Raw genomic sequence first — 25,927 nt, forward strand, 5'->3', positions numbered from 1 at the left:
TTTCAAATTTTTATTTCTTGAAACAACCAGTTGATCATAAAAACAGGATGGATGTAAAAGATAAATACATCAAGCAACATCAAAAGCATCTTCTTTTCCAAAAACTAGACTATGTAGAAGACTGTGTGGGTCCACGTATGCACACACATTCTTGCATGCACTTTAAAGAGGACAAAAGAAGAGCTCTACTGAGGTATATTTCTTATGTAGCTTGCTGTGCTTGATACTGTGGTTAGGCAACCAGCAAGGTGTGTACTTCTACAGTACAGTGCCTATCATATAAGGATATCAGAAAGCTTTAAAAAACTTTACCCTGACAATCAGACTATGTAAAACTGACTTGCCTCACATATCTGAGCCTATGAGGCAGGTAATACATATACATCTGACAAATGGGGAAATTGAGAACCCAATTCATAGAAAGAGTGTGTGGCAGATTTGGCAACAGAACCCAGCTTTCTTAACTTCCAGCCTTGTGTCTTATCCACAGTATATCCATAATTGATCAAATTTGCCAGTCTATATAATTCTGTCATCCCAGTCACTGTTTGCCATGGAAGTTATCCTGGTTTAAGATGCTTCTAGGGCAAGCAAACATTTTCACCAATCCTATTTGCATTAAGAAAACCCTATTCTCCAGCAACCTGGAATGGTCAAAACTCCAGCCTGGACAAGTAAAATTAAATTCATGAATATAGACAATGCCAACTGTTGCTCTTATTGCTTTGCACTTCTAAATCTTGGATGCACCAGCCAAGTATTGTATCCAACTGGAAATGCAAATGAAAACTGGCACTCTGCCTCAATTTCTTTGTAAACATTACCGAATAGCAAAAGAAAGTGGGTTGGTCACTTAGCCAGTTCCTTTGCTAAATTCCCCCACTAGCACTGGTGATATATTTATGCCATTTTGGAAAAAATGAGTATAGTTAATTACGTATGTATTGCCTCTAAAGTAATTATGAGCCACAACTGTTATTCATAAGGTGGGAAGTCAAGTTTTCATTTTTGGCCACTGGCTGAAGACACCATTTACTGAATGCAACCAGTATGTTTGAGTACAAATAAGATCAACAGTTTGTCCTTGGGGAAGTAACAGCTCACCCACACAAACATCCTACATTAATAAAAAAAACAGACCAACCCAATTTGAGGTCCAGACTGTCTTTGGGACAGTGAAATTTAAGAAAATTCTCAGCTCATGGCTATTCCATTTCCCCCCAAACATTTACAATAGTATCTTTACAATCATAACTTGTTTGAAAAATTATTTAGTAAGTCATCATAAAATGCTACATAGTACTTTATGACAACCACAGAGTAAATACACATCAGCTCCACTGAAAACAATGACAGCTATTTCCATAACATCAATTGTTCTATCCATCTGCATCTGAAAACCCAAACTGTTGGAACTAAAAATACTAAGGGCAGCATTTATTCAAAACATGTCCACAGATTTTCATCTCCCTATTTTCTTTTTCAATACTGTATTTTAAAATAATGGCTACAACTGGAATAATAATTATCTCATGAAAATATGACAGAGACAGGAACAGATCTCTTGACTCTCAGTCTTGGACTTTTTAATTATGAGATCATATTTCTTCTAATAGTATGGGAAAACAATGCAACACACTTTTTAATCTAGCAGGCCTAGCAGTTTAAAAGTCAGGGTTCTGCAGAAATTAATTCAGATAATTAGAGCTGATTAGTGTTGATCTATTACTCCTAGTATCACATATGATAATTTAGAATCTTACAAAGTGAGTATACTAGAAAGAAAAATTGACATCCCCTAAAGATTTGATTCTACACAATATGGGTTATCTCAGATTGATAACTAAATCACAAATGATCAGCTAACAATTAGAGTAGTGAAAGGCACGCTTCTAAAGATACAAAAGCAATTTTGAACTTCCTACATTCTGAACATATGTATTAAAATTAGCAGAACGTTTTAAAAAATGCTTCTGTTGTCTTCAGTATTTGTTATACGTCAGAGAGCAAACACATTATATCATACACATAAACCAAGTTTTGATTATTCCTCCTTTAGAAGAGTAGAATGGAAGAATTACTTCTTGGGTCTTGCTTATAATACTCCTGGTAATACATCCCAGAATGATGCTCTTTCTTTTTTGCAACAGTATTATACTGATGACTCATATTTAGTTTGTGATCCACTATAACCCCCAGATCCTTTTCCGCAGTGCTCAGTCCTAGGCAGTCATTTCCCATTTTGTATTTGTGCAGTGGACTATTTCTTCCCAAGTACAGTATTTTGTATTTATCCTCATTGAATTTCAACCTATTTATTTCAGACCCATTTCTCCAGTTTGTCAAGATAATTTTTAGTACTAATCCTGTCTTCCAAAGTGCTTGCAATCCCTCCCAGCTTGGTATCATCCACAAACTTTATAAGTGTACTCTCTATGCCATAATCCACATAATTTATGAAAATATTGAACAGAACTGGACCCAGGACAGATCCCAGTAGGATCACATTCGATGTGCCCTTCCAGCTTGACTGAACAATTGATAACTACAGAGTATGCTTTTCCAACCAGTTGTATACCCAACTTACACTAGGTTCACCTAGGCTACATTTCTCTAGTTTGTTTATGATAAAGTCATGTGAGACAGTATCAAAAGCCTTACTAAAGTCAAGATATATCTACTGCTTCTCCCCTATCCAGAAGGCTTGTTACACTGTCAAAGTAGGGTATTAGATTAGTTTAACGTGATTTTTTTTTGACAAATCCCTGTTGACTGTTACTTATCACTTTATTATCTTTGGATATTTACAAATTGATCGATTGATTATGTGCTCTATTATCTTTCTGGTTACCAAAGTTAAGATGCTGGGTCTATAATTCCCTGGATTGTCCTTATTTACCTTTTCTATAGATAAGTACTATATTAGCCCTTTTCAGGTCCTCTGTGATTCTCTCCTGTCATCCACGGATTCTCAAAAATGCTAATGACTCAGAGATCTCTTCAGCCAGTTTCTTAAGTATTCTGAAGAACTGGTTTACAAAGACAATAATGCAGAATGCAGGGATGCCTACTCATTTGTCTTAGTTACAAAACTTGAACACATCATAAAATCATGTCTAGACATCTTGTAATAGCAAACAAAACTGCATTATATGCTGACTTCTGATTGTTTATCTCCTCTCACCTAAATTTCATCTTGGTTCTTATTAATATAATCAACATTCAGTGTTATTTCTGACTAAGATGAATTACCAAATATAAGAACTTAATATTTTACCATGCAGTTTCTAGTAATGAAAAAAAGAACAACTTTAGTTTTGTGTAAAGTGGGGCATAAGAGAAAGAAAATATTCTGAGGGAGGTGGGCTGGGTACTGTTGTTCTATCCTATATCATGCAGCGTGTGATAATTAATGTAGAAAGCCTTCATTTGCCCACATAACTTATCTTTGCTATGTTCTGAGCATATTGCATTAATTGATATGTTTTTAACCTAAATTAGGGTACATATGAAAAAGGGTTAGTGATCTAATATAGTTCCAAGACAACATTTATCAGTATCACAGAATCAACATCATTTGACACCACAAATCTGTAATCAGGAGAAGCACAAGACTTGCTCACTGGGATACTGCTGTTGAGACTTATGGTTCATTGACAGGGCAAGTACATGTGGAAGAAGGCTAGAAGTACTATTTAGGCTAGGGCCACATCAGCCAAAGAGCAATTTCAAAATGAGAAAGCAATATGGTTAATTTTCTTAGGCCTGGTCTACACTTGAAAGTTTTACTAGCATAGCTAAGTCAGTTAGGGGTGTGATTTTTTTATTGACATTGCTATGCTGGTAAAAACCTTACTGTAGATGCATTTGTGTAGATGTACAGATGCAAATTTATGACAGTGTGGGGAACATTCATACCAATTTTCAGAGTAGCAGCCGTGTTAGTATATTGGTATATTCATACCAATATAACTGTATTCACACTAGAGGTTTTGCTAGTATACCAGTGTAACTATACATACCAGGAAAACCTTCCTAGTGTTAAGAAGACCTTACTGCTCTTCCATCTTCCTAACTTTTAGTTCTTCCTTTTCTTCAGTCAATCACTTTTCATGTAACTACTTGAATAGAATAGAACAACAAAAACAAAAGCAGAGAGGCTCTGCTACAAATAACTTATCACAAATTATGCCCACTTCACATTGTCTAAAAATAATTCTAATGTAAATTAGGTGAGGGCAGAGCAGGTGGGAAGCAGAATGTAGAGGATGGGATCTCTGCACCACAGCTGCCTTACAGTTTCTTCATGACTCAGAATTTAAGACTTACTAAGCCATCCAGACTGCTCTTCAGGGGAGGGAAGGTACACAAAAACTGAAATTTGGAGCAACCTTCAACATGCTTAATTTAAGGTACTTCCAATTCTTGGTGAAGAGGGGCATATTTGAAAGCCTTCTTCCCTTACTTCCACTAGTAAATTGTCTCTCTTTCACATCTCTTTGCTCCCATTGCCTCTATAGATTTGACATTTTCCCTTTCCTTTTCTGTGTTCACTCTTACTAGTTTTCCCTCTCTCTCATCCTTTCCTTCTTTCTTCCCCCCACATTCTCCTCCATTCTTTTTTTTCCTACCACACCAAGATCATGTTTGTTTTTAGTCCCAAGATCCCTCCTAGCCTTCTTCCCCATCAAAAGAAAGCTACAAAACATACTTTTAAATTTTTATCTGAAAAATTAAATTAAAATTAAAGTTAACTATTTACTCTTCTTTCCTTTAAAATAACGTAATTTTCATTTCCTTTGTCCATTTGTGCCATAATAATCGTAACAGTGAAATAAATTACAGACTAGAACTCTACAAGACTTCTAATTGTTTAATGGGTTTGATTTGCATAAATTCCAGTTCTTTGAGATTTGCAGGTTCTTGTGAAACTCTTAAAGGCAAACTAAGACAAATTACACCTTCTTTCCTTAAAACACTTGACTCAATTTTGGGCTTGAGCAAGAGCAACTGAAAGAGGAAGCACTCTAAAAAGACATAGTAAAATGGTGGTGTAGGTAATGGGTTACTTGTTGTCCCTTGCAGATCATGAAAGTTTTGGGGAATAAACTTAGGGAAGTAACATATGTAAGAACAACCCCGCTCCCTCTGCAACAGACACCTGATGGTTGAGGGAGGGGAGGATTCTGGGACAGAGTTACTGTTAAGGATTTTCAATACTAGGCAAGACCAGGGTTACTCCTACACTGAAATTTGAAAGTCACAAAACTAATTTTTGACCCTACTTATCCTTGCCCTGTATCTTTGTTCTTACATTCTCTCTGATATGAAGTACATCTCTATTAAAAGATCCAGCAAAGTCTACCTTTAATGACTGCTTAAGTATTGAATTGTTTGTAATAGCATAAGACACTTCCTGCCTCTCAGAAGAAGGAATTTTCTTTTGCTGGTACATTTATTTTTTCATTCATAGAAAGACAGGAATAGCCATACTGGTCAATCTAGTCCAGCATCCCACCTCCAAGCTTCAGAGAAGGATGCAAGAAGCCCTTCCAGTAGACAGATGTGGAGTAATCAGCTGCCAATGGAAGTTGCATTCTAAATCATAATAAAAGTTAGAGATTGGTTTAAGTCCTGAAGCACGAGGTTTTATATCCGTCCCCCCAAAATTTATAAGCATTAACTATAATGTCTCTGGATAGTCTTGTTATCCATATAATTGTCCAATCCCAATTTGAATCCAGCCTAATTTTTGGCCCAATGACATCCTATAGCTCTGATTTCCACAGTTGAATTATGCAATGTGAAAGCAATGCTTCCTTTATCACTTTTGAATTTGCTGTCAAGCAATTTCATTAACGGATTCCTTGTTCTTATGTTAATAGATAGGGAGATCGGAAGCTCTTGATCTATTTTCTTAATATCCTTCCATTTTTAATACTTTTATTATGTTCCTCTTATTGAACTCCATTCTAACATAAAACAATCCTCTCCCCTCCCCCCTTTCTTGATACAAAAGTTTTCCCATATCCATAGTAATTTTTGTCACCTTCCTCTGAAACCACCCCATCTTCCCCTTTATCTACAAATCCAGAAGATGAAAACTGCTGGGTAAATTCCCACCAATATCCATGGAAATTAATTTTTTTTTTTAAATCAGGGATGAATTTTGTCTCTTGAGATGTGACACAAGTTGCCAGAAGGATTAAAAAGGCAATCTTATCTGCATCTTTAAATTAAGAACTTTGAGTACAGAATAATCTCTCTTCCTCACAGGCTATATTATTTACATTCTTACTCCTTAATAATTCCTAACTGCAAGTCCTCTGACTTTGTGGAGGGACAATGTATAACAAGAGACATTTTTATTTGTAAATTTATTTTTACACAGTGGGGACAGATTAATTTAACAGGAACTCTCTAAAAGTAGCACTGATTGGCAAGACAAGAGTGGGAGCCTGTGAGTTTCCCATTTGTTTCAAAGGGAGACTTGTCAGTGCTTGACATTATAATGGAGTATTTGACAATTCTGTGAGCAACTCTGCCATATTATACAACTGAGCCTTTAAAAAACAGCAGCAACTTGATATTAAATCCTGATTAGAGTATGTAGTCCACTTCACTACACATACATTTGTGGGCTGAGGCCCCTCTGACAGATGGCATGGGATATTACTTGGATCCCAAAAGGAAAGGAAGTGTCAGAATGCTACTATAGGGAATATAAGATTGTTCATAACAGTTGTTTTAAAAGAGGTTTTGGCCTCCGTGTGTGCCACTGTGATACTGAAATGTTGGCATTGTACAATGATTTACTACTGACTCTCACTGCAGGAAACTCATTAGATTAATTAATATTTCTCTTTATATGCAAAATACATCTTTAGAACTAAGAAGGATGAACTATGTGTATACAAGCAATAATATAATGAAGAAAGATATTTAACCTAGTATTTTACAAGGAATTTTTCAAGGAATAGTTCATTTCTAACTAATATATTTATTCTTAATTTCTGTTAGAGCTGAAAAGTAAAATGCTTAGTATGCAATAATGATTTTATTACATTTAATTATAAATTGTGTATTACAGACTGATTCAATAACCATTTTTCAAGGGAAACAACTGGATGGCAAAATTCCATTCCGGGTAGCAACTTCAAAGAAAAAAGTAATTGCCTCAGGAGATTGATTAAAGACTGAACAGACTTCAATAAATTGCAAATATAAATTGGTTTGGTTGCTAAGGGCCTCTGTCCTTTAAAGAAGCATTTTATATGTTAATAAGTTAAATATGCAGGATTTTATCGATTCACACAGAAAACATGGATTAAAAGTTACTCATTTATATTTAGGCATGTGTAAAGATTTTCATAGAACAATGAATGGTGGTAAAGATTATTTTTGATATCTGAAAGACTTTCTCAACTATTCTGGGGAAACTGGCATTTTACTAAAAAAAAATGTGCATCACTCCCTCATACAATGAGTATTACAGAAAACTAATTTTATTAGTTAATATGTGTAAAAACAGGTTACTTACCAGTAGCTGAGAGTGGCCTCTGTGCATTCACACTTGTGAGATTATATGCCCTGGTGTCAAGCTGCAGAACTGGTTTAAAACACTCTTGCTTGGGGAGTGCACAAGAGATTTCATATGATGGCGACACTCTCCTCGCATATATAAGGAAGCGTGCTCCCAACCACCTTGGTTTCTCTTCCCTAACCACAGAGTCCTGATAATTTATACAGAACTTTGAGCAAAGGGGAAGACGGGCAGGTAGCGTATATGCACAGATGCTATTCTTGAAGAGGAACAGTTACTGATAAGTACCCTCTGTTCTTTGATGGTCTCTGAGCATTTCTGCTTGTAGGAGATTCGCAAGCAGTGCTCCACCAGGTACACAGCACCACTCTCCCAAACAGGGTGTTGTATCACAATGCTAAATCCAAGGAGTAATATCTGGTAAACGTGTTCACTGAACTCCAAGTTGCTGCTTTATATCTCTTTGATATGGGAACCGGCATAAGGCATGCCACTGATGCTGTGATGGCTCTCGTGGAGTGGGTCTTCAAGCCATGAGATACTGGTTTCTTAGCTATGATGTAGCAATGTTCTAAACATTCTTTTAACAGAGTATGAAAGTTTCTGGTAATATGTTCTCTCGCATTTCTCCCTCATATAGTAAAAAACAATTGATTACTTTTTCTAAAGAGCTTGAGTCTTTTCCAGGCAAAAAGTTTTTTTATTAGGTCTTGGGGCCTTAATTGGCTCCAGGTGTTCCAATGACCTTGTAGTAATCCACAGTGTATAAGGCCTTGATCATCCTAGGGTTTATATACCTCCCTTCTACCACTCTCCTGCTGTTCTCTGGCCCTAATGTATCACCAGGGCGAGAGAAGATAGATTTGCCCTTAACGTAATTGTGATGAGCAAACATTTTTGACATATAAACCTTCATAAAGGCTAAGTCCTGAGACTTAAAGTGGTACAAGGTACTCTAGGACTGTAGAGACCACAGCTCAAGACAGAGTGAGCCCTTTACCACTTGCCTAGATAATAAATAGTTTCTATTTTTGTTTACAATATGTTAGGGTGGACCTCTTCCTGATTTGTAAGAGGAAGGCTTAAACCTTCCAGAGCAGAAACTGTCTATATAAGTGAGCAAATCATCCTTTATGCTGCAAGGTGGAGAGCCTCTGGGTTGGGACGCAGAATCCTTCCTTTCCACTGAGATGAAGTCTGGAGACAAAGGCAGCAAACACACCGATTCACTCGTCAGCTACTAGAGATCTGGATATTGTGCTGACACCGCCATATTGGGGCTATTAGTAAAGTGTTTGCTCCATCCAACCTAATCTTCCTCATGACCCTGAGTATCAGGGAATGGAAAGGTATATATGTTAACTCTGGTCCAGCAAAAATGCACCTAAGCAAGATAATTGGGTCTTCTTGTGCAGCACACTTGGTATTTGGCGTTTTGTTCCGATATTAAGAAGTCTATTACAAGGTTGGCCCCAACTGTAAAATAGTGCACTGGCCACTGCTGGTTTCAGGGACCACTTATGTTGCTCCTGACACCACAGCTGAGCAATTCTACTTTCATGTTTTCCTCCCTTGCAAGATGAAGAGTTAATGGGTGGATTTGATTTTGGATGCATCACATTCAAAGTTCTCTTGCCTCCCTGGATAAGAGCTTCTCCCTGCTTGATGATATATTTCATGGTCATAGTATCGTCTGTAAGCACCTATACTAAATGATGCTGCAGAGATAGATGAAAGACAATGAGTCCCCACCACACTGCCTTTAGACCAAGTATGTTGACATGGAGATTGGATTCCTAGGTGTTCTATAGGCTGTGTACTTAGAAGTCTTGACAAAGGGCTATGACTATCCAGTGTGTAGGGAGTGTCCTGTAACCTTGTGCTTCAAAGGTCTCATGTTCAGATGAGCAAAGGGTGTGACATAGGTTTATGAGGCCATCAGGCCTACTAGTCTTAAGAAAAATTGTGTTGTCTGTACCAATTGTTTCCTGAAAATTATTGGAAAATCTTTTATTTTGGGTGGGGGACGGGGACAACAAAAACTCTCTCTTTTGGATGAAAAAGCTCAGGACTGAATCTAAGGCTGCTCCAGTGAAGGTGATTCTTTGTGTGGGATGAAGGGAGGATTTCTGCCAGTTGATTACCAGTCCCAAATACTAGAACAGGTTCCACGTGTATTGGATCACCGAGATGGGGTCCTGCTGAGAGATGGAGCTTAAGAGCCACTCAACAAGGTAGGGCTAGACAAAGATTCCTTGGCATCTGAGGAGTGCAGTAACCACAAGGAACTTAGTGAAGGATGAGAAAGGCAGCACTTTCTCCTTTCCTTCAGCTTGTGTCTATCTTGTTGGGAGATATGAAGAGTATCTGCACCTAAAATTGATACAACCAGAGAGGTATTGGTACCAGAGGATTGGTATGGCAATGACAACAGTGCCAAATGAGGAGTAGGCACCAAGGGGGTGCTTCTTGAGGTTATCACAAAGGCTGTTGAGGAGGCTTTAATAGACAGTGCTGGTTTGATCTTTAGGACTGCTTTTAACTTAGATGTGTCAGGCTGTGTTAAGTGAGGGATTCGCTCCCAGTAGCGGGCTAAGCAGATGCTGGTCTAAGGTCGATGCTAAAACACAGCACGGAGGCTGCAGAGGCAGTGTGTCTTGAGTCCTGTATTAAAAGCTCTTGGCACAGAGGCTGGTCTTAGTACTCCTGACAGGCATGGAGTATCAGGCTATTGGCACTGAGAAGCCAGGTGGGCCTGAAGTTTCCCTCCTTTCTAGTGTGGGGAATGAAGGTTCAGCAAACTGTACAGAGGGCTACTGAGTGGGTCTTGCCCTGAAGTCAGAGGCACCATATGTGGGCATCGGTCTATAGTATGACAGCTGGGCAGGTATACCAACTCTTCAAACCCTTACAGGGCTGAGTACCCAATATGGTCCAGGTCTCAGGGCCAAAGGTTCATAGATTCATAGACTTTATGGTCAGAAGGGACCATCATGATCATCTAGTCTGACTTCTTGCACATTGCAGATCACAAACCCTCACCCACTCACTCCTGTAATAGACCTCTCACCTCTAGCTGAGTTACTGAAGTCCTCAAATCATAATTTAAAGACTTCATAATTTAAAGACTACAGAGAATCCACCATTTACTCTAGTTTAAACCTGCAACTGACACATGCCCCATGCTGCAGAAGGCGAAAAACCTACAGGGTCTCCCCCAATCTGACCGGGGGAAAATTTCTTCCCGACCCCAAACATAGAAATCAGTTAGACCCTAAGCAAGTGAGCAAGACCCACTAGCCAGAGACCTGGGAAAGAATTCTCTGTAGTAACTCAGATCGCTCTCCATCTGGTGTCCCATCACCAGCCACTGGAGATATTTGCTGCTAGCAGTTGCAGATCATATTGTAGGAAGTCTCATCATACCATCCCCTCCATAAACTTATCAAACTCAGTCTTGAAGCCAGTTAGGATTTTTGCCCCCACTACTCACCAGGGAAGGCTGTTCCAGAACTTCACTCCTCTGATGGTAAGAAACCTTTGTCTAATTTCAAGCCTAAACTTATTGATGGCCAGTTTTTATCCATTTGTTCTTGTGTCCACACTGGAACTTAACTTAAATAACTCGTCTCCCTCCTTGGTATTTATTCCTCTGATGTATTTATAGAGAGCTATCACATCTCCCCTTAACCTTCTTTTGGACGGGCTAAACAAGCCAAGCTCTTTGGGTCTCCTCTCATAAGGTAGGTTTTCCATTCCTCTGACCATCCTAGTAGCCCTTCTCTGTACCTGTTCCAGTTTGAATTCATCCTTCTTAAACATGGGAAACCAGAACTGCACATAGTATTCCAGATGAGGTCTCACCAGTGCCTTCTATAATAGTAATACCACTTACCTGGCTCTAATGGAAATACCTCACCTGATACATCCTAGGACTGCATTAGCCTTTTTTTATGGATGCATCATGCTGGCAGTTCATAGTTGCCCTGTGATTAACCAATACGCCCAGGTTTTTCTCATCCTCTTTCATTTCTAACTGATAAGTCTCCAACTTATAGCAAAAATTCTTGTTGTTAGTCCCTAAATGCATGACCTTGCACTCTGTACTATTAAATTTCATCCCATTTCTATTACTCCAGTTTTCAAGGTCATCCAGGTTTTCTTGTATGATATTCCGATCCTCCTCTGCATTGGCAATACCTCCTATCTTTCAGTCATCCACAAATTTCATTAGCACACTCCTATTTTTTGTGCCAAGGCCAGTAATCAAAATGTTAAATAAGATTAGTCCCAAAACTGATTCCTGAAGAACTCCACTTGTAACCCCATTCCAGCCTGCCAGTTGACCTTTCAGTATTGTGGAATGAGGGATGACTATCTACACTAAACTATCAGACACCATTATATTTACAAGAAATCATTAAGCTAGAGAAAGGGAAGTTCCAGCATAAGCACATAAAGGAGAATTCAGTTTATGTTGTGTGGCTGCAGCAAAGAAACTGAGATATTTGCGAGGGGTGCTCCCTTACATAATCTAGGGTGATGATATCACCCTCATGTGAGATCTCTTGTGCACCACAACGGAGATAGCTTTTCAAGGGCTGCTCAACATTAGGGGTGCCATACCTTACAAGAAGCCTTCAAAGAACAACCTCTGATTAATTATATTTAGGGCTGTTGATTAATTGCAGTTAACTAACATGATTAATTAAAAAAATTAATTGCGATTAAAAAATTTATCACAATTAATCACAGTTTTAATCGCACTGTTAAACAATAGAATACCAATTGAAATTTATTAAATATTTTTGATGTTTTGCTACATCATCATGTATATTGTATTCTGTGTTGTAATTGAAATCAAAGTGTATATTATTTTTTTATTATAAATATTTGCACTGTAAAAATGATAAAAGAAACAGTATTTTTCAATTCACCTCATACAAATACTATAGTGCAATCTCTTTGTCATGAAAGTGCAACTTACAATGTAGATTTTTTTTGTTACATAATTGCACTCAAAAACAAAACAATGTACAACTTCAGAGCCTACAAGTCCACTCAGTCCTACTTTTTGTTCAGCCAATCGCTAAGACAAACACGTTTGTTTACATTTGCATTTCTTGTTATATACAATGTCACCAGAAAGTCAGAACAGGCATTTGCGTGGCAGTTTTGTAGCTGACATTGCAAGGTATTTACATGACAGATATGCTAAACATTCGTATGCCCCTTTGGCCACCATTCCAGAGGACTTGCTTCCATGCTGATGCCGCTCCTTACAAAAATAATGTGTTAATTAAATTTGTGACTGAACTCCTTGGGGGACAACTGTATGTCCCCTGCTCTGTTTTACCTGCATTCTGCCATATATTTCATGGTATAGCAGTCTCGGATGATGACTCAGCACACGATGTTCATTTTAGGAACACTTTAGAATCATAGAATATTAGGGTTGGAAGAGACCTCAGGAGGTCATCTAGTCCAATCTCCTGCTCAAAGCAGGACCAACACCAACTAAATCATCCCAGCCAAGGCTTTGTCAAGCCGGGCTTTAAAAACCTCTAAGGATGGAGGTTCCACCACCTCCCTAGGTAACCCATTCCAGTGCTTCACCACCCTCCTAGTGAAATAGCGTTTCCTAATATCCAACCTGAACCTCCCCCACTGCAACTTGAGACCATTGCTCCTTGTTCTGTCATCTGCCACCACTGAGAACAGCCGAGCTCCATCCTCTTTGCCACTCCCTTTCAGGTAGTTGAAGGCTGCTATCAAATCCCCCCTCACTCTTCTCTTCTGCAGATTAAATAACCCCAGTTCCCTCAGCCTCTCCTCGTAAATCACGTGCCCCAGCCCCCTAATCATTTTCGTTACCCTCCGCTGGACTCTCTCCAATTTGTCCACATCCCTTCTGTAGTGGGGGGACCAAAACTGGATGCAATGCTGCAGGTTTGGCCTGACCAGTGCCGAATAGAGAGGAATAATCACTTCCCTCAATCTGCTGGCAATGCTCCTACTAGTACAGCCCAATATGCCATTGGCCTTCTTGGCAACGAGGGCACACTGCTGACTCATATCCAGCTTCTCGTCCACTGTAATCCCCAGGTCCTTTTCTGCAGAACTGCTGCTTAGCCAGTTGGTCCCCAGCCTGTAGCGGTACATGGGATTCTTCCTTCCTAAGTGCAGGACTCTGCACTTGTCCTTGTTGAATCTCATCAGATTTCTTTTGCCCCATCCTCCAATTTGTCTAGGTCTCTCTGGATCCTATCCCTACCCTCCAGCGTATCTACCTCTCCCCACAGTTTAGTGTCATCTGCAAACTTGCTCAGGGTGCAATTAATCCCATCATCCAGATCACTGATAAAGATGTTGAACAAAAACGGCCCCAGGACCAATCCCTGGGGCACCCCGCTTGAAACCGGCTGCCAACTGGACATCGAGCCATTGATCACTACCCGTTGAGCCTGACAATCTAGCCAGCTTTCCATCCACCTTATAGTCCATTCATCCAATTCATACTTTTTTAACTTGCTGGCAAAAATACTGTGGGAGACAGTATCAAAAACTTTTGCTGAAGTCAAAATATATCACATCCACTGCTTTCTCCATATCCACAGAACCAGTTATCTCATCATAGAAGGCAATCAGGTTGGTCAGGCATGACTTGCTCTTGGTGAATCCATGTTGACTGTTCCTGATCACCTTCCTCTCCTTCAAGTGCTTCAAAATGGATTCCTTGAGGACCTGCTCCATGATTTTGCCAGGGACTGAAGTGAGGCTGACCGGTCTGTAGTTCCCCGGGTTCTCTTTCTTCCTTTTTTAAAATATGGGCACTATATTTGCCTTTTTCCAATCGTCCAGGACCTCCCCCGATCGCCACGAATTTTCAAAGATAAGGGCCAATGGCTCTGCAATCACATCAGCCAACTCCCTCAGCACCCTTGGATGCATTAGATCTGGACCCATGGACTTGTGCACGTCCAGCTTTTCTAAATAGTCCTTAACCTGTTCTTTCAGCACTGAGGGCTGCTCACCTCCTCCCCATACTGTGTTGCCCAGTGCAGCTGACCTTGTCTGGGAAGACCGAGGCAAAAAAAAGCATTGCGTACTTCAGCTTTTTCCACATCATCTGTCACTATGTTGCCTCACCCATTCAGTAAGGGTCCCACACTTTCCCTGACCTTCTTCTTGTTGCTAACATACCTGTAGAAACCCTTCTTGTTACCCTTCATATCCCCTGCTAGCTGCAACTCCAATTGTGCCTGGGCCTTCCTGATTACATCCCTGTATACTCCTCCCTAGTCATCTGTCCAAATTTCCACTTCTTGTAAGCTTCCTTTCACTGCAGATTTGACAAAAATGCAAAGAAGGTACCAAATGTGAGATTTATAAAGATAGCTACAGCACTTAACCCAAGGTTTAAGAATCTGAAGTGCCTTCCAAAATCTGAGAGGGATGAGGGGTGGAGCATGCTTTCAGAAGTCTTAAAAGAGCAACACTCTGATGAGGAAACTATACAACCCGAACCACCAAAACAAACAAACAAAGTCAACCTTCTGCTGGTGGCATCTGACTCAAATAATGAAAATGAACATGCGTCGGTGCGCACTGCTTTGGATTGTTATCAAGCAGAACCCATCATCGGCATGGACATGTCTCCTGGAATGGTGGTTGAAGCATGAAGGGACATATGTATCTTTAGCACATCTGGCATCTAAGTATCTTGCGACGCCAGCTACAAAAGTGCCATGAGAACGCTTGTTCTCACTTTCAGGTGACAATGTAAACAAGAAATGAGCAGCATTATCTCCTGCAAATGTAAACAAACTTGTTTGTCTGAGCGATTGGCTGAACAAGAAGTAGGACTGAGTGGACTTTCAGGCTCTAAAATTTTACGTTGTTTTATTTTTTAATGCAGTTTTTTTTTTACATACTTCTACATTTGTAAGCTCAACTTTCATGATAAAGAGACTGCACTACTTGTATTAGGTTAATTGAAAAAAGAACAGTTACTTACCTTCTGTAACTGTTGTTCTTCGAGATGTGTTGTTCATGTCCATTACACATTAGGTGTACGCGCGCTGCATGCATGGACGTCAGAAACTTTTTCCCTTAGCGGCTCCCATCGGGCCGGCAGGGCCCCCTCCTTCCCGCCAGAGCAGCGCCCCGCTCCAGGATATGTATATCCCTGCCGACCCGACCCCTCCGGTTCCTTCTTGCCGAAGACTCCGACAGAGGGGAAGGAGGGTGGGAAGTGTAATGGACGTGAACAACACATCTCGAAGAACAACAGTTACAGAAGGTAAGTAACCGTTCTTTCTTCTTCGAGTGATTGCTCACATCCATTACACATTAGGTGATTCCCAAGCTTACCATTGGAGGTGGGTAGGAGTCAAGGTACAACTGACTGTAGCACAGCCCGTCCGACCATCGCGTCCTCTTTGGTCTGATGATGGATCACGTAGTGGGCTGTGAACGTATGCACGGACGACCAGGTGGCCGCCTTACAGATCTCCTGGATAGGGACCTGCGCCAAGAAGGCCGCTGAGGATGCTTGGGCCCTAGTCGAGTGGGCCCGGATCTCTGGGGCCGGAACATTGGCGAGCTCATAACATGTGCGTATACAATGCACAATCCATGCCGACAAGCGCTGTGTCGAGATAGGCAAGCCTTTCATACGTTCCGCAATGGCAATGAACAGCTGAGGTGTTCTGCGGAACGACCTGGTCCGTTCCAGGTAGAATGCCAATGCCCTTCGAAAATCAAGGGTATGTAGGCTGCGGTGGTGAGGGTCCGTATGGGGTTTAGGGAAGAACACTGGTAGACAAATGTCCTGTCCCATGTGAAACTGCGATACCACTTTCGGAAGGAATTTGGGGTGCGGCCTCAGTTGCACCTTATCCTTATGAAAAACTGTATAAGGGGGTTCTGAAGTGAGGGCCCTCAATTCCGATACCCTCCTGGCCGATGTGATGGCCACAAGAAATGCCACCTTCCACGAGAGGTGCATGAGGGAGCAAGTGGCTAGGGGTTCAAAGGGAGGTCCCATGAGCTTTGTTAGGACTAGGTTCAGACTCCACGCAGGGACAGGCGGGCGCAAGTAGGGAAACACCCTCTCCAGCCCCTTGAGGAATCGGGCCACCTTGATGCTTGAGGTGCAGTAAGTAGTCCAGGATCGACGGAACTGAGGCCTGTAAAGGCTGTATGTGCTGAGGCTCGCACCAGTGGGAGAACCTTTTCCATTTGGCCAGGTAGGTCGCTCTTGTAGAGGGCTTCCTACTACTAAGGAGGATTTGTTGAACCTGGTGAGAGCACCTGTGTTCTGCATCGTTCAGCCAGAGAGATACCACGCCGTGAGATGTAGCAAAGACAGGTTCGGGTGGAGCAGGCAACCCTTGTCTTGTGTGACTAGGTCGCGATGGAGGGGGAGGGTGATCGGGTCGGCTATGGACAATTCCAGCAGGGTCGTGAATCAATGTTGGCGTGGCCAGGCCGGGGCGATGAGTATAACTGTCGCCCTGTCCCTGCGGGTCTTGAGGAGGACCTTGTGTATGAGCGGGAACGGAGGGAAGGCATACCTCAGGCTCCCTCCCCATGGGATCGTGAAGGCATCTGCTAATGATCCCGGGCTGAGGTTCTGGAATGAGCAGAACTGAGGGCATTGACTGTTGTCCTCGGTGGCGAACAGATCCACCCGGGGAAAGCCCCACCTCCGGAAGATTGAATGCAGGACGTCTCGCCTCAACGTCCATTCGTGCATTCGGTAGGATCGGCTGAGGCGATCCGCTAAATCATTTTGGATCCCCGGAAGATACGTTGCGATGAGGTGGATCGCATGGGCTATACAAAAGTCCCATAATTGGAGTGCCTCGCGACAGAGGGGAGAAGACCGGGACCCGCCCTGCTTGTTTATATAGAAAATGGCGGTAGTGTTGTCCGTCAGGACTGCCACGCTGTGACCTTCTATGGTGGCGTGGAAGGTCTGACAGGCAAGGCGAACCGCTCTTAGCTCCTTTAGATTGATGTGAAGCAGTTTGTCTTCTCTGGACCACAGCCCTTGGATTCGTAGTTCCCCCAGATGTGCCCCCAACCCAGGTCCGATGCATCCGTTACTAACGTCAGAGTGGGCTGTGGGGCAGCGAAGGGGATCCCTTCGCAGACCTGCTGTTGATCGAGCCACCAGCGGAGCGAGCCCAACACCTGATCTGGGATCGTCACCACTCGATCCGATGGGTCTCTGTTGGGGCGGTACGTTTGGGCAAACCACAACTGCAAAGGCCGGAGCCTTAAGCGGGCATGTCTGACCACATGTGTGCAAGCTGCCATATGCCCCAGGAGCTGCATGCAACACCTTGCCGCTGTCGTGGGGAATTTTTGGACTGAGCTTACGGCCCTCTGAATTGTCAGGAACCGTGACTCTGGGAGGCTTGCCCGCGCGGTCACCGAGTCCAGGGTCGCACCTATGAAGTCCAGTCTCTGTGTGGGGACTAACGTGGACTTGGGCACATTGACCCGGAGGCCGAGTCTGTCAAACATCTGCAAGGCCAGCGTCACGTGAGAGCGGACCTCGGCCTCCGACCTGCCCACGAGAAGCCAGTCGTCCAAGTACGGGAACACACGCATCCTTCTCTTCCGAAGGAAGGCTGCTACCACGGACATGCATTTCGTGAATACTCGTGGTGCTGATGCCAGGCCGAAGGGCAGGACCGTAAATTGGAAATGGCGCTGGTTGATAATGAAGCGCAGGAACCGCCTGTGGGCTGGATTGATAGCGATGTGAAAATAGGCATCTTTCATATCGAGGGCAGCGTACCAATCCCCCGGATCCAGGGATGGGATAATAGTTCCAAGGGAGACCATACGGAAGCGCGCTCTGATCAGAAACTTGTTTAGGTCGCGCAGGTCCAAGATAGGACGGAGGCCCCCTTTTGCCTTGGGAATCAGGAAGTATCTGGAGTAGAATCCTTTTCCCCTTAGGTCTGGTGGGACCTCTTCCACTGCTCCTGCTGCGAGAAGGGTCTGTACCTCCTGCATAAGAAGTTGCTCGTGAGAGGGGTCCCTGAAAAGGGACGGGGAAGGGGGATGGCAGGGAGGGGGCGAGGAAAACTGGAGGGTATAGCCCGCCTTCACTGTGCGCAGGACCCAGCGGTCCGATGTTATGCGCAACCATGCCCGGTAGAAATGGGACAGGCGGTCCTTGAAACTCGGAGGAGGATCCGATATGGAATGTGGTACGCTGTCCTCGAGCGTAACTTCAAAAGCCTGGTTTGTTCCCTAGCTGCGGCTTGCCCTGGCCGTGACCTTGGCCCTGGTTAGGCGTATTGTTACGTCTCCGCCTGTTATCCCTGCCACGACGGCAGTACGGTTCGTGCCGAGGGCGAGGGTGGTACTGCCTCTGTGGTGGCTGAGGTTTAAAGGGCTTGCGCTGTGTCACCGGGGTATGCATACCCAACGACTTAAGGGTTGTTCGCGAGTCCTTAAGGCTATGTAGCCTGGCGTCCGTTTGGTCGGAGAACAAGCCCGAACCTTCAAACGGGAGGTCCTGCAGTGTGGTCTGCACCTCTGGCGGAAGGCCTGAAGCCTGTAACCATGCTGAACGCCTCATCACTACCCCTGACGTGATTGTTCTAGCCGCTGCGTCGGCTGAGTCGAGGGAGGCCTGCAATGAGGTCTTGGCCACCGCCATCCCCTCGTCCACCAGGGCCGCGAACTCAGGATGCGCGTCAGGCGGTAGGGAGTCCTTAAACTTGGAGACTGATGCCCAAGAGTTAAAATTGTGTCTGTTTAGAATCGCCTGCTGATTAGCGATCCTCAGCTGAAGGCCCCCAGATGAATAGACTTTCCTCCTGAACAAGTCTAATCGCTTAGCTTCCTTGCCCTTGGGCGCAGGAGCTTGCTGGCCATGACGCTCTCGCTCGTTGACCGCCGAGACCACCAGCGAACAAGGAGACGGGTGTAAAAAGAGGAAGTCAAACCCTCTAGATGGGGCGAAGTATTTCCTCTCCACGCCTCTTGCAGTCGGTGCACTGGAGGCCGGTGTTTGCAACACCGTCTTATAGTTGGACTGGACTGTCCGTATAATCGGGAGAGTGACTCTGGAGGGCCCCTCCGGGCTCAGGATATCGACCATGGGGTCCTCCTGTTCTACAGTCTCCTCCGCTTGCAAGCCCAGATTGAGGGCTACCCGACGAAGCAGGTCTTGGTGCGCCCGATGGTCAATCGGGGGAGGGCCGGACACCGTCGTGCCCGCTACTGCCTCGTCCGGCGAGGAGAAAGAGGTCGGAGCCTTCTGCCCATCCTCATCTTCCTGCAAACCGGCATCGACCGGTTGCTCCTCTGGGGCCTGACCCACAGTGTGGGACTGGGAAGGTACCGTGCTCGGTGCCGAGTCCACTCCCTCCCGCTCCGGCGGTCTAGAGACCGTTGCCTCCTTATGCGATGGCGGGCGGTACCGCGGGGAGCGGGATCGGTACCCTGATGGCCCGGATCTCGAGGTCCTCGATGGGGGCCCTTGCTGGTGGTAGGCCCAGGGTGTCCAGAAGGGCCATTGGCTCGGTTGGCCCCACTGGGAATGGCCATAGGCTTCGTAGTCCCTGCTAGCCTGCGCCCTATGGGCATACCCGCCGTACCGGCCCGAGTCAGTCTCCGAGACCACGGACGGTGACCTGGAAGGCCACGGCGGAGCCGTAGGATGGTGCCGGTCCGGGTTTGGGGAGTAGCGCCTCTGCGACCAGGACCTGGAGCAGCGTCTCGCCGACCTGGACCTGGATCGGTACCGGTGATCGCGGGACCGGGAACGACTACAGCTGGTCGGCCTCGAGTAACGTACCGCCGACGCCTCGCGGTGCCGACTCGTGCTTGGTTGCTGAGTCGGTGCCGACCGCTTGTTGAAGCCCGACTGCTGCGGTGCTTTCTGCGCCGAGGGCAACCGGGAGTCCACCGAGGCGGAGCTCGACCGGGACCGGTTCCCTGAACGGTGTCGAGATGGCGACCGTGATGGGCGCACCATCGCCGGCTTGCCTCTGTGTGGCAGCTTCGGCGGAGCGTCCTCAGTACGTGTAGGGGCCTCAACGGACAATGCAATGAGGTCCTTAGCTGCCTCAAATGTGTCCGGAGTGGAAGGCTGTTCCAAGAGCTCCTCCAGCCCTTCATCCTCACTCGACGCGCCTATCCCGGGGCTCGACGGGCCTTTCGGCGCCGGGGCCATACCGGCCTTAAGGCACACTCGAGGTCTTCACCGGCGCCGCCCTCTTATGCGGGGAGCGTCCTCAGGTCTTGGGTTGGCCCTTCGATTTTGCCGGCGAAGACGACCGGTGTCGTACATGCCCCCGTTGGGTCGGTGCCCTGGGCTTCGGGTGACCCGCCAGCGCCGGTTCCTGCACCGATGCCGGGGCGCTCCGCACGGAGGCAGACGGTGCCGCCGAAGTGGAGGGCTGCAACGCCGTCTCCATGAGCAGCTGCTTAAGGCGAAAGTCTCTTTCTTTCTTAGTTCTGGGCTTAAAGGCCTTGCAGATCTTGCAGCGCTCTTTCTGGTGAGCTTCCCCCAGGCAGCAGAGACACGAGTCGTGGGGGTCGCTCAATGGCATAGGCTTGCGGCACGTGGCACAAGCCTTGAAGCCTTGGGCGTGCGGCATGCCCCGCCGCCCAGGGCCGGTGCCGGGGTTGACCAAGCAACCACAGCAGGAACTTTAAGTACCTAATGAGCTGTTAACTACTAAGCTCAACACTACTACTAAATAACTGATAACTGTTTGCTAAATAACACTAATGACTATGCTAAGGGACACTCTCAGACGAGAGACAGAGTTGTTCCAACGCCGCCACGGACGGTAAGAAGGAACTGGAGGGGTCGGGTCGGCAGGGATATATATACCCTGGAGCGGGGCGCCGCTCTGGCGGGAAGGAGGGGGCCCTGCCGGCCCGACGGGAGCCGCTAAGGGAAAAAGTTTCCGACGTCCGTGCACGCAGCGCGCGTACCCCTAATGTGTAATGGACGTGAACAATCACTCGAAGAAGAAATACTATTTCTTTTGTTTTTTTACAGTGCAAATACTTGTAATCAAAATAAATATAAAGTGAGCACTTCACACTTGGTATTCTGTGTTGTAATTGAAATCAATATATTTGAAAATGCAGAAAACATCCAAAATATTTAAATATATGATATTCTATTATTAACAGTATCAGGGGGTAGCCGTGTTAGTCTGTATCTACAAAAACAACAAAGAGTCTGGTGGCACCTTAAAGACTAACAGATTTATTTGGGCATAAGCTTTCGTGAGTAAAAACCTCACTTCTTCGGATGCATAGAGTGAAAGCTACAGATGCAGGCATTATATACAGACACATGGAGAGCAGGGAGTTACTTCACAAGTGGCGAACCAGTGTTGACAAGGCCAATTCAATCAGGGTGGATGTAGTCCACTCCCAATAATAGATGAGGAGGTGTCAATTCCAGGAGAGGAAAAGCTGCTTCTGTAGTGAGCCAGCCACTCCCAATCCCTATTCAAGCCCAGATTAATGGTGTTGAATTTGTAAATGAATTTTAGTTCTGCTGTTTCTCTTTGAAGTCTGTTTCTGAAGTTTTTTTGTTCAATGACAGTGACTTTTAAATCTGTGATAGAATGACCAGGGAGATTGAAGTGTTCACTTACTGGCTTGTGTATGTTACCATTCCTGATGTCCGATTTGTGTCCATTTATTCTTTTGCGGAGGGACTGTCCGGTTTGGCCAATGTACATGGCAGAGGGGCATTGCTGGCACATGATGGCATATATGACATTAGTGGATGTGCAGGTGAATGAGCCCCTGATGGTGTGGCTGATGTGGTTGGGTCCTCTGATGCTGTTGCCAGAGTAGATATGGGGACAGAGTAGGCAACGAGGTTTGCTACAGGGATAGGTTCCTGGGTTGGTGTTTCTGTGGTGTGGTGTGTAGTTGCTGGTGAGTATTTGCTTCAGGTTGGGGGGTTGTCTGTAAGCAAGGACTGGCCTGCCTCCCAAGGTCTGTGAGAGTGAGGGATCATTTTCCAGGATAGGTTGTAGGTCGTGGATAATGCGCTGGAGAGGTTTTAGCTGGGGGCTGTATGTGATGGCCAGTGGTGTTCTGTTATTGTCCTTGTTGGGCCTGTCCTGTAGTAGGTGATTTCTGGGTACCCGTCTTGCTCTGTCAATCTGTTTCCTCACTTCCCCAGGTGGGTATTGTAGTTTTACGAATGCTTGATAAAGATCTTGTAGGTGTTTGTCTCTGTCTGAGGGGTTGGAGCAAATTCGGTTGTATCTTAGGGCTTGGCTGTAGACAATGGATCGTATGATGTGTCTTGGATGGAAGCTGGAGGCATGTAGGTACGTATAGCGGTCAGTAGGTTTCCGGTATAGGGTGGTGTTTATGTGACCATCACTTATTTGTACTGTAGTGTCCAGGAAGTGGATCTCTTGTGTGGACTGGTCCAGGCTGAGGTTGATGGTGGGGTGGAAATTGTTGAAGTCCAGGTGGAATTCTTCAAGGGCCTCCTTTCCGTGGGTCCATATGATGAAGATGTCATCAATGTAGCGCAAGTAGAGGAGGGGCACTATTATTAACAGTGCTATTAATTGCACGATTAATTGTGATTAATTTGTTTAATCACTTGACACTCCTAACTATATTGCAATACAAAAGAAATATGGTTACTAAGAAGATATAAAAATAAAAAACAGTTTATTTTTTCCATAGATTTCAGATTCATTTTTATCTTCACTGACAATAAAAAGCCTAATAACGGGAGAAAATGTCTTTCCTGCAAGTCTGTTGCCATTGAAGACGGGTGTCAATACTGCCTTTTCAACAGAGCCTCAGGGGATCTGTGGTAAGGAAATGGGTATTACCTTTCCTCTGCAGGAAATGAATGTTGCTATATTTTAATTAACTTCACTTACTGATTTGCATTACACAGTAACAAATGCTATATTACACAACAGCATATTACACTATGGCATTAAGGTAAAATTCATTCTAGCCTACTATATGAAAATATTGAATGCAAATTATGTCTTTACAATATTTTAGTTACCCTATGCTTATAAAATGTACTTTAAAATTTAATTACACATAGGTTAATATAATGGAAGAGCATCAGCACTATTTGAGTCATGGTCCAAGGGCCTGATCCTCTAACCTTTATGCTAAAAATTGGGCTGAGGAAGACACAGAATTTTTCTGGCATGGCATGGAAAACTTACATACAAATGCTTTAAATTCGGCAAAGTTATAAGCAATTGAAAAGTACAGTTGAAAGAAATTTTTCCAGTGAAACTTTTTTTTTGCCAAAACAATATAGATTTGGGCCTACCAAAAACATTAAGCAAATCCATGCCTAATTCACTGAACTGCTTCAATAAAATAAATACACTTAACAATTTCCAAAAAAATTGCAATGTGTTCTTGACATTTTTGAAATTAAACATTTTTAATATGAAATTACTTTTCAGTTTGAAATTTACTTCATTATATTTTTAATAAAAGGTAAATCTCAAAAAAGAAATGAAATGTTTCATTTTTGGTGAACCAAAACATTTGGTTTGACCAGAAATGAATTCCCCCCCCCCCCGCGACTTTTAGTAAGGACAGCAAGCAGAAAAATGAAGTATTCACATAGCTATATTATATACATAGCTAAATATGTATATTTTAAAACAAGGACTTAAAATGGAAGTCAGGAAGCCACACTGCCAAATCCACCTACAATAATTATTATAATTGAGTACCCTTTGAAATTACTATTGGTGGGCACTACTTTCGAATATGGTGGACAATAAAATGGGAGGATTTTTAAAATTTGCACGACTTGCAAATACTAGTATCCTACTGGTCCTTACAGCAGGCTTACAGGATACTAAATATAGTTCTACATGATAGACCTTTAATCACATGCATTTTAAAAAATTCCTTTTAATATGGATTAGATTTCATGACTATCTCAGTAATCTGCGTTTATGAAGCTTTTAAAATGTGGATTGTAGGGATTTTTGAAAGTATTACAGGGACTTTGAGATGCTTTTTTCTTTTCTGGTACTATGATAGCACAGAGGACTAAGCAACAGAGTGTGTGTGATATTACAGACACGTTTGAGAAAGTGATGACAGTAGATGTATTGGGAAAGCTGTTTGGGAAGGAAGGATTTTTGTATCACCTGTTTGAAGTGCTTGAAGAGATGGACTGTAGGAGGTTAATGGAAACTAACACAGTTGTCTGTGTGAATGGAGCATTGGGGGTCTCTTTCTGGCTGTATACCTGAACCTACTTTATGCTGTAAAGAGCTACTGAGTGTGTGGAATTGATTCTTGCTTCCTGTTTCTTTCTAACCTTTTTGTTGTGTGATAACGGACAGTAATTAGGTAAAATTATGTGTTTTATGTATTAAAACTTACTATTAAATCCTAAAGCACATACATGCAAGTAGTACATATGTACGAAGTACAACATTTACATTAGAACATAAGTGACTGGGCATGTCGTCTTCTGGAGTAGCGTGTGCCAGCTCTGGTTTCTTCAGCTGGTGCAGGCTATTAAAATCCAGAGAAATGGGCTCTTCTAAATACTACTATTCTGCATGCTGCTATGGCTGTGTGGGTCATATCGGGACAGCATTACTGTGACAAAGAACTGGAGATACTGAGCAGAGAAGTGTGTGACAACCACAATAAAATGTATTTACAGTTTTTTGCATTAAAATTAAAAGGGTCAACAATTGCTTGAGTGTGAAGTAGCTGCCTACGGGGGAGGCACACACCGACTACCTGAATGGAAAAGGGCTTTGTCAATTTATTATTATCGGTGTCAAAAAAGAAACCGAGAAGATTCAAAATACAGATCTAAGGAGAACCAGAAGAAATATTTTCCAACCAAAGGCCAGCCCATCTCCCAAAATTCCAAGCAGATGAAGATATGAAAGGGAACTGCTGGTTGTTTGAGAAAGCAATCAGTGAAGTTGGCTCAAAGGCCTTCAGAGAGACTTTCATAGATCTGCACTGAAATCTAACAGCATTGAATAGTGCTGTAGTTTCCCCTTGACCAGAATATGGAGGAAATAGCCAAATGAAGAAATAAATATGAGCAACTTGCCAATACAAGTAATGGAGTCTTAAGAATGTGGAAAGATATTTTGTTACAGCACTAGACTCCCCACAGCCAATACAGGAAAGGCTGGGTAAAGGGCAAGGAAAATTGTGTGGGACACTCTCCTCCACTTCCCCAGTATGGGGACTAAGAGCTATGTGCTGACATCAGAAAAATTAACTTCTCCATTATGGTGCCTGTAGCACTCCTTGGGGAAAGAATAAACGGAGAAACGGGGTTGGGGGGAAGGAAAGAGGAGAGAAGCCATATTTGGGATAAAGAACAAA

The 25,927-nt window shown here is 43.7% G+C and overlaps 1 protein-coding gene across 3 annotated transcripts in view; it reads right to left on the bottom strand.

Moving 5' to 3' along the window:
- ITFG1 (integrin alpha FG-GAP repeat containing 1) overlaps positions 1–25,927 on the bottom strand; it is a 219,656-nt gene that overhangs the window by 108,223 nt on the left and 85,506 nt on the right. The window lies entirely within an intron of this gene.

Source organism: Malaclemys terrapin, chromosome 14, assembly GCF_027887155.1.
Source record: "Malaclemys terrapin pileata isolate rMalTer1 chromosome 14, rMalTer1.hap1, whole genome shotgun sequence".
Classification (NCBI taxonomy): domain Eukaryota; kingdom Metazoa; phylum Chordata; order Testudines; family Emydidae; genus Malaclemys; species Malaclemys terrapin.